This window comes from Amphimedon queenslandica, unplaced genomic scaffold (assembly GCF_000090795.2).
Source record: "Amphimedon queenslandica unplaced genomic scaffold, v1.1 AMPQUscaffold_13317, whole genome shotgun sequence".
Lineage (NCBI taxonomy): Eukaryota > Metazoa > Porifera > Demospongiae > Haplosclerida > Niphatidae > Amphimedon > Amphimedon queenslandica.
This window is the reverse complement of record NW_003546447.1, coordinates 109,617-119,010: the sequence shown is the minus strand read 5'-3', so window position 1 is coordinate 119,010 and position 9,394 is coordinate 109,617.

Below are 9,394 nucleotides of genomic sequence, written 5' to 3'. Positions count from 1 at the left end.
TGGGCTCATAACCTGTTGTAATAATCGAATTGACAATGATTAACAAAGAACTAACAATAACGAAAGAGAGAATGCCTTATATAGTACAGAGAACAGTCTAGAAACATACAGAGTGATTACAAAAATGAATTGCCTAGAAGTGTACAGAAAGTCCACATGAATGTTCTAGAATCTACCAAATACATGTACAATAATAATAATACAATAATAATCAATAATGTTAATTTACTGTTACATCATTAAGGCCTCCATACACTAGGCAACATGTTGCTAGCAACTTCTGTGGTTACTTTGATCTTGTAATCATCTTGTTCCAAAAATAGAACAGAATTCTATTCTTAGACACAAGATCAAAGTGACCACGGAAGTTGCTAGCAACATGTTGCCCAGTGTATGGAGGGCTTTAAGGCCACTATACATGAGGCAATTTTGAGGCAACGATTGCCTACAATGATTTTAGGCAACAGTATTGTGCAGTGTATGTAATTTAGTTGCTTCCAATTTGTTGCCTGCAATCTATTGCCTGAAATAGAAGCAATATCTATTTCAGAAGATCAAAGGCACCACTAAAACAACAATATACATGTAGGTGATATCAGAATCAAATCACTGTTAAAATAGCTGACATGGTACGAAACTAGTCAATTGAGTTTGATGACAATCTCCTGGTTGAATCTTGTGAGTCATAGGATCTTCTGTGTTGTCAACTGACCCAGGTGGCATAAAAACATCATTTGCTCCCTTTCTTGACCTCAAGAAATCATGAAGACAGCATCAGACCATAGTTATAACTTCCACTTTCTCTGGAACTAAGGTCATTGGTGTCATTAACACTCTAAAACAATTGAAGAGAATTCCAAACGTGTTTTCTACCATGCGTAGAGCGCAGCTCAAATGATAATTAAATATTCACCTGTATCTTGTCAAACCAATTTGACTGCATGGTTTCATGATGTATTCTTTGAGAGGAAAGGCATCATCTGCAACGATATGATAGGGACATCTTATAGTAGTTCCAGGCAAATTGTTAGGCTCAGAAATCTTTATTTTATTTTCTTCAGGCATAGAGTATAGGTTACAATTCTTAAACACTCCCTATCTGAGTAAGACTTTTGCAACCAATGTCAACACAGATGAAGTATCCACAATAGCTAGTAGCAGTGTTTTAGGCTTTCAAATGTTTCCCCAATAGTAGATATCAGTAACATTAGATGCAAATTAAAGTTTACATGTAGCCTATAATATGTGTAGTCAGAAAACGCAAGGTTACAGCTAGTCGTTCTCCACGTGATACGGCTTGCCTCATTACTGTATCTCTATATGTAATTTTAAGAGCAACAATGCGTAGCAATTCTTCAAATGTGGCAGCATTCATCCTAATAAAGTTCTGATAACTGGAGGTATCTTAACTCAAGTTCCATAGCAAATGGTTATATATGTTTTTAAAATCACAATTCAGAATCCACTCACATGTTATACACATCTATTTTTCTCCTTCTCTTTTGCTCCTTTCTCAAAACGGCAACTAACAAAACAGCTAAAGAAGCCGGCAATCTATGTTTAGCTGCCATTTTTTAACAACCACACCTCTGAAACACCCATATCACACTCCCATATCTTCAAACTGGTGCCTTGTGTATGATGGTTATTGCTAACAACAATATTGTATGCAATTTTTGCTGGTAATACATTGCTTGGAATGCATTAAGTTAAGTTAATAAGTTAAACATAGAGAAAAATTGATAACAAAAATTAAACAAAATTACTTAATTCTCAATATACTACAGCAAATTAAACATGTGCTACAAATAACTAACATCAGCAAACAGCATGTACACATGAACAGCAAACACAAGTAAAGAGAAGAGGACAGCGTGAGACTAGAACACTCTTGATCTCAGGCCTGAAGTATGACTGGATAATAGCACTGGCTACAGTAACAAAGCAAGAAACAATGTAGCTTGTCATATAAAACTCATATGGTAGAAAAATGAAGATCTGCAGAAGGAAGCCTAAAGCTGCTATTAAATAACCTGTTCCATAGATGAGTAGCATGCTTCCAAATATTCCAAAGAGTCTCTTCTTCTTTGAGGCATACACACTCTCTCCTGTTATCACTGACTGAGCTTTGAAGTAGCTTTTAGTGAAACAAAAGGTCCAAAGAGAAGTGACAAATATTGTTCCAACAATAAGGAAGATTATAACAAGAATTACAACAAAGGCTGCAATGTCAACACCAACTAAACTACAAAAACCTAACTCATCAACATAACTGTAGTGTCCAATATCAAGGAATGGCCCAGTAGCTAATACAGCAGACAGTATCCATATAGCAATGGTGAGGGTCAGTGCTACCCAGGGTCTCATGAACCACTTGTGAAGATGTGGCTTGACAATAAAGAGAAACCGATCAAACGATATAGCAGCTAGTGTGAATGCTAATATAGAATTTCCAGACCATAGCATCCAGGAAGCAAAGTCACATGTCCCTCTCTTTTCCTCATCTGTACTACCAAAAATCCACTCACCAGCAGCTAATGCAATGATAGTGAAAGGAAGGTACAGTAGGATAAATACAAGATGTGCCAGTATGAGAGAAGTGAAGAATATTGTTGATGATTGTTTCCAGAACTTCCTTTGATAGAGTGTGATAGATAGTACCACAAAATTAGCTATCAGAGCTAGTATCATTGCAACAGTAAGAACTGCTGCTACTGCTGGAGCATTGAAATCACCAACAAAAGAAAAATTGCCTTCCATTGCTAACCGCATTATTAATTTTAAGCAACTTACATGTAGTTTCCAACCACACTATATATAGACAATAGTGCATGTCATTCTTTCTTTGCCAAAATCAATTTGTATCAAAATATGTGGAATGATGTTTAGGAGTGATCAAACACTAGCTAACACTTTGCAATTACTACAAATACAAAATGTCACAAGCCAATACATGTAAATGTATATATACATGTAGGACTACTTTTAACAGACTCACTGTCCATTACTCAATGGAACAAACACTGCCCGTCAACAAATTATAAAATAATAATGAAAGTCATAATAAATAAATAACTACTCACAAATTTACTACATCACACATCTGTATCCATGTAAAGTGTAGTACACTAATTAGTAGCTATTTCATTTGGCTATTGGTGTGGCATGAGAACACATGTTAATAACATGTAACAGCAGATGTTTACTCATGTACTAGTACATTATACATGCATATCATACCGCAAAATAACAAGTGGTTATACATGTAGCATTTAGCTATTTACCATACGGCATACTTGTACATGGACACATAATATTTACATGTAACTGTATTATCAATACTTACCCATTTTCCTAAAGAAAGCATACAGGACTCCCATGAGGTCCCCAAGGGTTAAATTATAATCAACAACCACACCCTCTATCTGATGAAACTCGGCCAGGTGAGTTGCGTCAAGTGTCTTGTTACGAAAAACACGATCAATTGAAAAATATTCGACAGGAGTGAACTCTTTCTACAAAATTTAACGGGTAAAGGATAAAAATTCATAAAGCTTGAGAAAAAATAAGTAAAATTAGTCACATGTCAAAGATATTCATCACTTTATTCCGACACAGTAGGTGATAAAAGTCATACCTGCTGTTATAATATAAAGTGGTTGCTATGGCTACTCATCGTTAGCTGATAAATCATGAAAATTAATATAATCAGCTTTTACTAGTAGCTCATCAAATCATTAATTATTCATGAGAATGAGCCACACCCACTTGTTGTCCAAGTTTGTAGAGCACTCTTGTGCTAACAGCAGTAGTGTGAGTCCGGAGAATGTTCTTCTGAGCTTCCTCTAACTTCCAGTCATATTGATAACTATATTATTAGGATAGAGGGAGGGATAGAGAAGAAAACATTAAACAGAAATGTAAATCATGAATGTAGTTAAATCAAACTCTATACGGTGCACAAGCTAAATTAATCTAACACACACATACATGTATACACATGCATGTACATGTGTAGCAGGTTATTAGGAGGGGAAAAAATTTGGCAAATTTCCTATACAATGTACAAGCATTTGATTTGCAAGAAAGGTCACATACATGCATTAATGAAGAAGAATGAATACCGTATAGCAGGAAATTTTGGAGGGAATTAAATTTGGTGAATTTGGCATTTTGATAGCCATTTGCCAAAATATAAGCCACCATTTTGAGCCATTATACGCATGCTCAATGACCTGTGGCCACTAATTTGCCAAATTAAAATTCGCCAATCAACAAAATTTAGCAATTTGCCAAATTTGAAGATGAAGAAGATGATAGTGAGAGTTTATGAATTTCTATTGAAGAATGTGAAGAGCAAGATCAACTTGATGTATTGGATAATCTTGAACACACCAGCTGCTTCACTTATATACTTCAGCTCTGCATTAAAGATGGAATTAATGCTTCAAGACAAGTCACAAATGCAATTGCTAAGGTAGCAAATATAGTGAATCATGTTAAAAAATCTATTAAAGCAACAGAGAAGCCGCAGCCTTTATTCAAAAAGACACTTATCTCATAGAATGAAACTAGATGGAACTCTCAGCTGAAAATGGTTCAAAGAGCAATTGAAGTTGATGCTAACGAAGTTGTGGAGAAAAGAGAATTCCATTTAAGTGCTCATTAAAAGAGTATACTACAAGAATTTACGCAGATTCTCCAACCATTTGAAGATGTAACTGACATTCTCCAAGGGCAAAAGTATGCCTCTATATGTTTGGTAATTCTAACCTATATTGGACTGAAAACAAATCTTGAGAAAGCTAAGGAAACAACAAGGCACTGTCAGGATCTTATTATAACACTTACCAGGTCTCTTGAAAAGAGACTAGGGCATGTTGTTACACATTCACTTTATTGTGTTTCAACCTTCCTTGATCCTCATTTCAAGCTCAAATGGTGTTCCTCAAAAGCACAGCGTATTGCAGTTAAATCAATGATATTTGAAGAACTTTTTATACTTTAACATCTTCAATTACTAGACTCTATTACTGAACTGACTGCAGTTGAAAGTACAGCCGAAACTACACTACCAGCACCAAAAAAAACAAGATTGATAAGCTATTTTAACAGAAACAGAAGAAGAACCAGCTGGTATAGAGGAAGAATATCAAGCTTATCTTAATAGCCATGTTCCTCGATTAGCTGAGAAGGCAGCATATTCCTTTGCCTTAACCTTTTGGAAGGAAAATGCAGATAAATTTCCCCAGCTTGCACAAGTAGCTAGTAAATATTTCACTGTGCCTGCAACCTCTGCTCCTGTTGAAAGAGTTTTAGCCAGGCAGGAAAATATTATCTGCAGACAGGTCTCGTTTATTACCAAAAAACTTTTAAAACCTTGTATTTTTAAAAGTTAATAAAAATCTATTGTAAAAGACATGTAATTGAGCTGTAATTGAGTGATTGTAATGATTACACTTTTGGTTACATGTGTCAATTAGAAATTGTAATTGTAATGATTACAGTAAATTCCATCAGTAATTTAGTTGCAATGATTACAATAGCTCATGTAATTGCAACAACACTGACATGTAATTGTGTAAATACAGTAGTTTGTAATCAAGTTATTGTGGTTGGAAATACAAATGTTCTTTATCAGTTCATGACATTCTGTAGCAATAAAAGTTACCGTAAATGTTCAAACCCGGGCTTTAATAAATGTCTGGTACTAATAATCTCCAAATATATTTATGCATATTCTACTAAATATAGGTACCATGGTCCTTAGAGTGTCCCAAATGGCCTAGCTTGTTAAGTTCAGTTCAAGAAACTTGGAGTCCCAATTACAAATTCCACTTTAATTTTTTACACAATTTTTTGTCCTGCAAAGAAATAAACGTCCAGGCTTTCATTTGAACATTTACAGTATGTATTGGAAGCCAGAGACAGTAACTGCAGTCATAGATTATGTCAGTTGTGGAGGTTTCATAAGTTGAGGAGTCATGTGCAACTGTGGCATATCTGCCTTCTTAACCTTCCTTGATGGGTTTGGGGAGCCATACAGACTTATCTTGCATTCTTGCTGACACCAGAGAGTGGCTTGTAAGGTTAATAATTAATAGCCAAAACCAGTTTATTTCACTGTGAGAACACCCGTTTACAACGAATATTAAGATCAAGTTATAAAAAGGTGAAAAAATTTTTCATATAAATAAATAGAGGTGACATACGTGTACAAACATACTTACTACTCTACTCAGACTAGTGGGCTTCGCCCAATCAACATACTACAGCATATTAAACATGTACTAGAAATAATTGACATCAGCAAACAGCATGTACACATGAACAGCAAACACAAGTAAAGAGAAGAGGACAGCGTGAGACTAGAACACTCTTGATATCAGGCCTGAAGTATGACTGGATAATAGGACCGGCTATTGTAACAAAAAAATGTAGTTTGTCACAATAAACTCATGTGGTAGAAAAATGAAGATCCGCAAAAGGAAGATTAAAGCTGTCAAAAAATAAAGTGTCCCATAAATGAGTAGCATGCTTCCAAATACTCCAAAGAGTCTCTTCTTCTTTGAGGCATACACACTCTCTCCTGCTATCACTGACTGAGCTTTGAAGTAGCTTCTAGTGAAACAAAAGGTCCAAAGAGAAGTGACGAATATTGTTCCAACAATAAGGAAGATTGAGACAAGAATTACAACAAAAGCTGGAATGTCAACACCAACTAGAGTACAATAACCTAATTCGTCATCATAGCTGTAGTGTCCAAAATCAAGGAATGGCAAGGTACCTAATACAGCAGACAGTATCCATATAGCAATGGTGAGGGTCAGTGCTACCCAGGGTCTCATGAACCGCTTGTGAAGATGTGGTTTGACAATAAAGAGAAACCGATCAAATGATATAGCAGCTAGTGTGAATGCTAAAACAAAACCTCCAGACCATTGCGTCCAGGCAGCAAAGTAACATGTAGCTGTCTTCTCCTCATCTGTACTACCAAAGATCCACTCACCAGCAGCTAATGCAATGATAGTGAAAGGAAGGTACAGTACATTCAATACAAGATGTGCCAGTATGAGAGAAGTGAAGAATATTGTTGATGATTGTTTCCAGGACTTCCTTTGATAGAGTGTGAGAGATAGTATCACACCATTAGCTATCAGAGCTAGTATCATCTCAACAGTAAGAACTGCTGCTACTGCTGGACCACTGAACTCACCAGTAAAAGTAACGTTGCCTTCCATTTCAGAGACAAGCAACCAAAATGGTCACAAATTCTCTTTGCAAAAGGATAAAAAGGAAGTAAGGACTGTATACAAGACTTATAGCAACAGCTATATCCTTTATAAAGGTACTAATAGCAGTAGACCAATCTCAAAATCACAATGAAAATGATATAAGGGAATAAGTTACACACACACACAGAGGAATTAATAACAAAAATAACAACAACATAACATAATACTCAATAAACTACAGCAAATCAAAGATGTACTATAATTGACATCAGCAAACAGCATGTACGCATGAACAGCAAACACAAGTAAAGAGAAGAGGACAGCGTGAGACTAGAACACTCTTGATCTCAGGCCTGAAGTATGACTGGATAATAGGACTGGCTATTGTAACAAAGCAAAAAACTATGTAGCCTGTCACATTAAACTCATATGGTAGAAAAATGAAGATTCGCAGAAGGAAGATTAAAGCTGCTATTAAATAAACTGTTCCATAGATGAGTAGCATGCTTCCAAATATTCCAATTAGTCTCTTCTTCTTTGAGGCATACACACTCTCTCCTGCTATCACTGACTGAGCTTTGAAGAACTTTCTAGTGAAACAAAAGGTCCACAGAGAAGTGACAATGATAGTTCCAACAACGAGGAAGATTATAACAAGAATTACAACAAAGGCTGCAATGTCAACACCAATTAGAGTACAATAACCTAACTCATCCCCATAGCTGTACTGTCCAATATCAAAGAATGGCAAGGTACCAAATACAGCAGACAGTATCCATATAGCAATGGTGAGGGTCAGTGCTACCCAGGGTCTCATGAACCGCTTGTGAAGATGTGGTTTGACAATAAAGAGAAACCGATCAAATGATATAGCAGCTAGTGTCATTGAGAAAACATCTACTATGGACCAGTAAAAGTAAGAAGCAAAGGTACATGTCCCTCTCTTCTCCTCATCTATACTACCAAAGATCTACTCACCAGCAGCTAATGCAATGATAGTGAAAGGAAGGTACAGTAGATTCAATACAAGATGTGCCAGTATGAGAGAAGTGAAGAATATTGTTGATGATTGTTTCCAGGACTTCCTTTGATAGAGTGTGATGGATAGTACCACACCATTAGCTATCAGAGCTAGTATCATCTCAACAGTAAGAACTGCTGCTACTGCTGGACCACTGAACTCACCAGTAAAAGTAAAGTTGCCTAGCTTCCATTTCAGAGACAAGCACTCAAAATTGTCCCGATATCTCTTTGCAAAAGTGTATAAAGCAAGTAAGGACTGTATACAGGGCTTAAAGCAACAGCTATGTAGCACTAGACCAATCTCAAAATAACAATCAAAATTATATAAGGGAATAAGTTTAAGACAAACAGAAAAACAACATTACATAATACTCAAAATACTACAGCAAATTAAACATGTACATGTACTATAATTGACATCAGCAAACAGCATGTACACATAAACAGCAAACACAAGTAAAGAGAAGAGGACAGCATGAGACTAGAACACTCTTGATCTCAGGCCTGAAGTATGACTGGATAATAGGACTGGCTATTGTTACAAGTGAAAATGTGACAGAGAGGGCCAGAAAAAATTGATTAGGTACAATGATGAAGAGCTGTAGAAGGAAAGATACAACACTCTGCAAGTAAAACAAACCATATACTATCAACATGCATCCAAATATTCCAATGAGTCTCTTCTTCTTTGAGGCATACACAATTAGTTTAAAATATAAAAAAGGAATAAGTAGCAAAGCATCAAAAAATAATTCAAAAGACATTATGTAAACAAAAGCAACACAAACAAGCTGAGAGGAGAGGACAATGAGAGAAACAAAAAGTCTTTATATCAGGCCTGAAGTATGACTGCACTACAGGATTAGCTACTGCAATGAAGACAAAGAACATATCCCCAATATAATCAGCTGATAAAGGAAGATCATAAAATATATAAAGAAAGTATTCAATAAGACCAGGTATGTAGCATATCCCATAAACTATTAACTTACAGGAAAATACTCCAAAGTGTTTCCTTGATGAATAGACACTCTCTCCTGATATCAGTGATTGGTCAGTAGTATAGCTACATGTAGCACACAGTGTCCACATTGAAGTCACTACTATCATTCAAATTATGATGAATGCTGCCACTG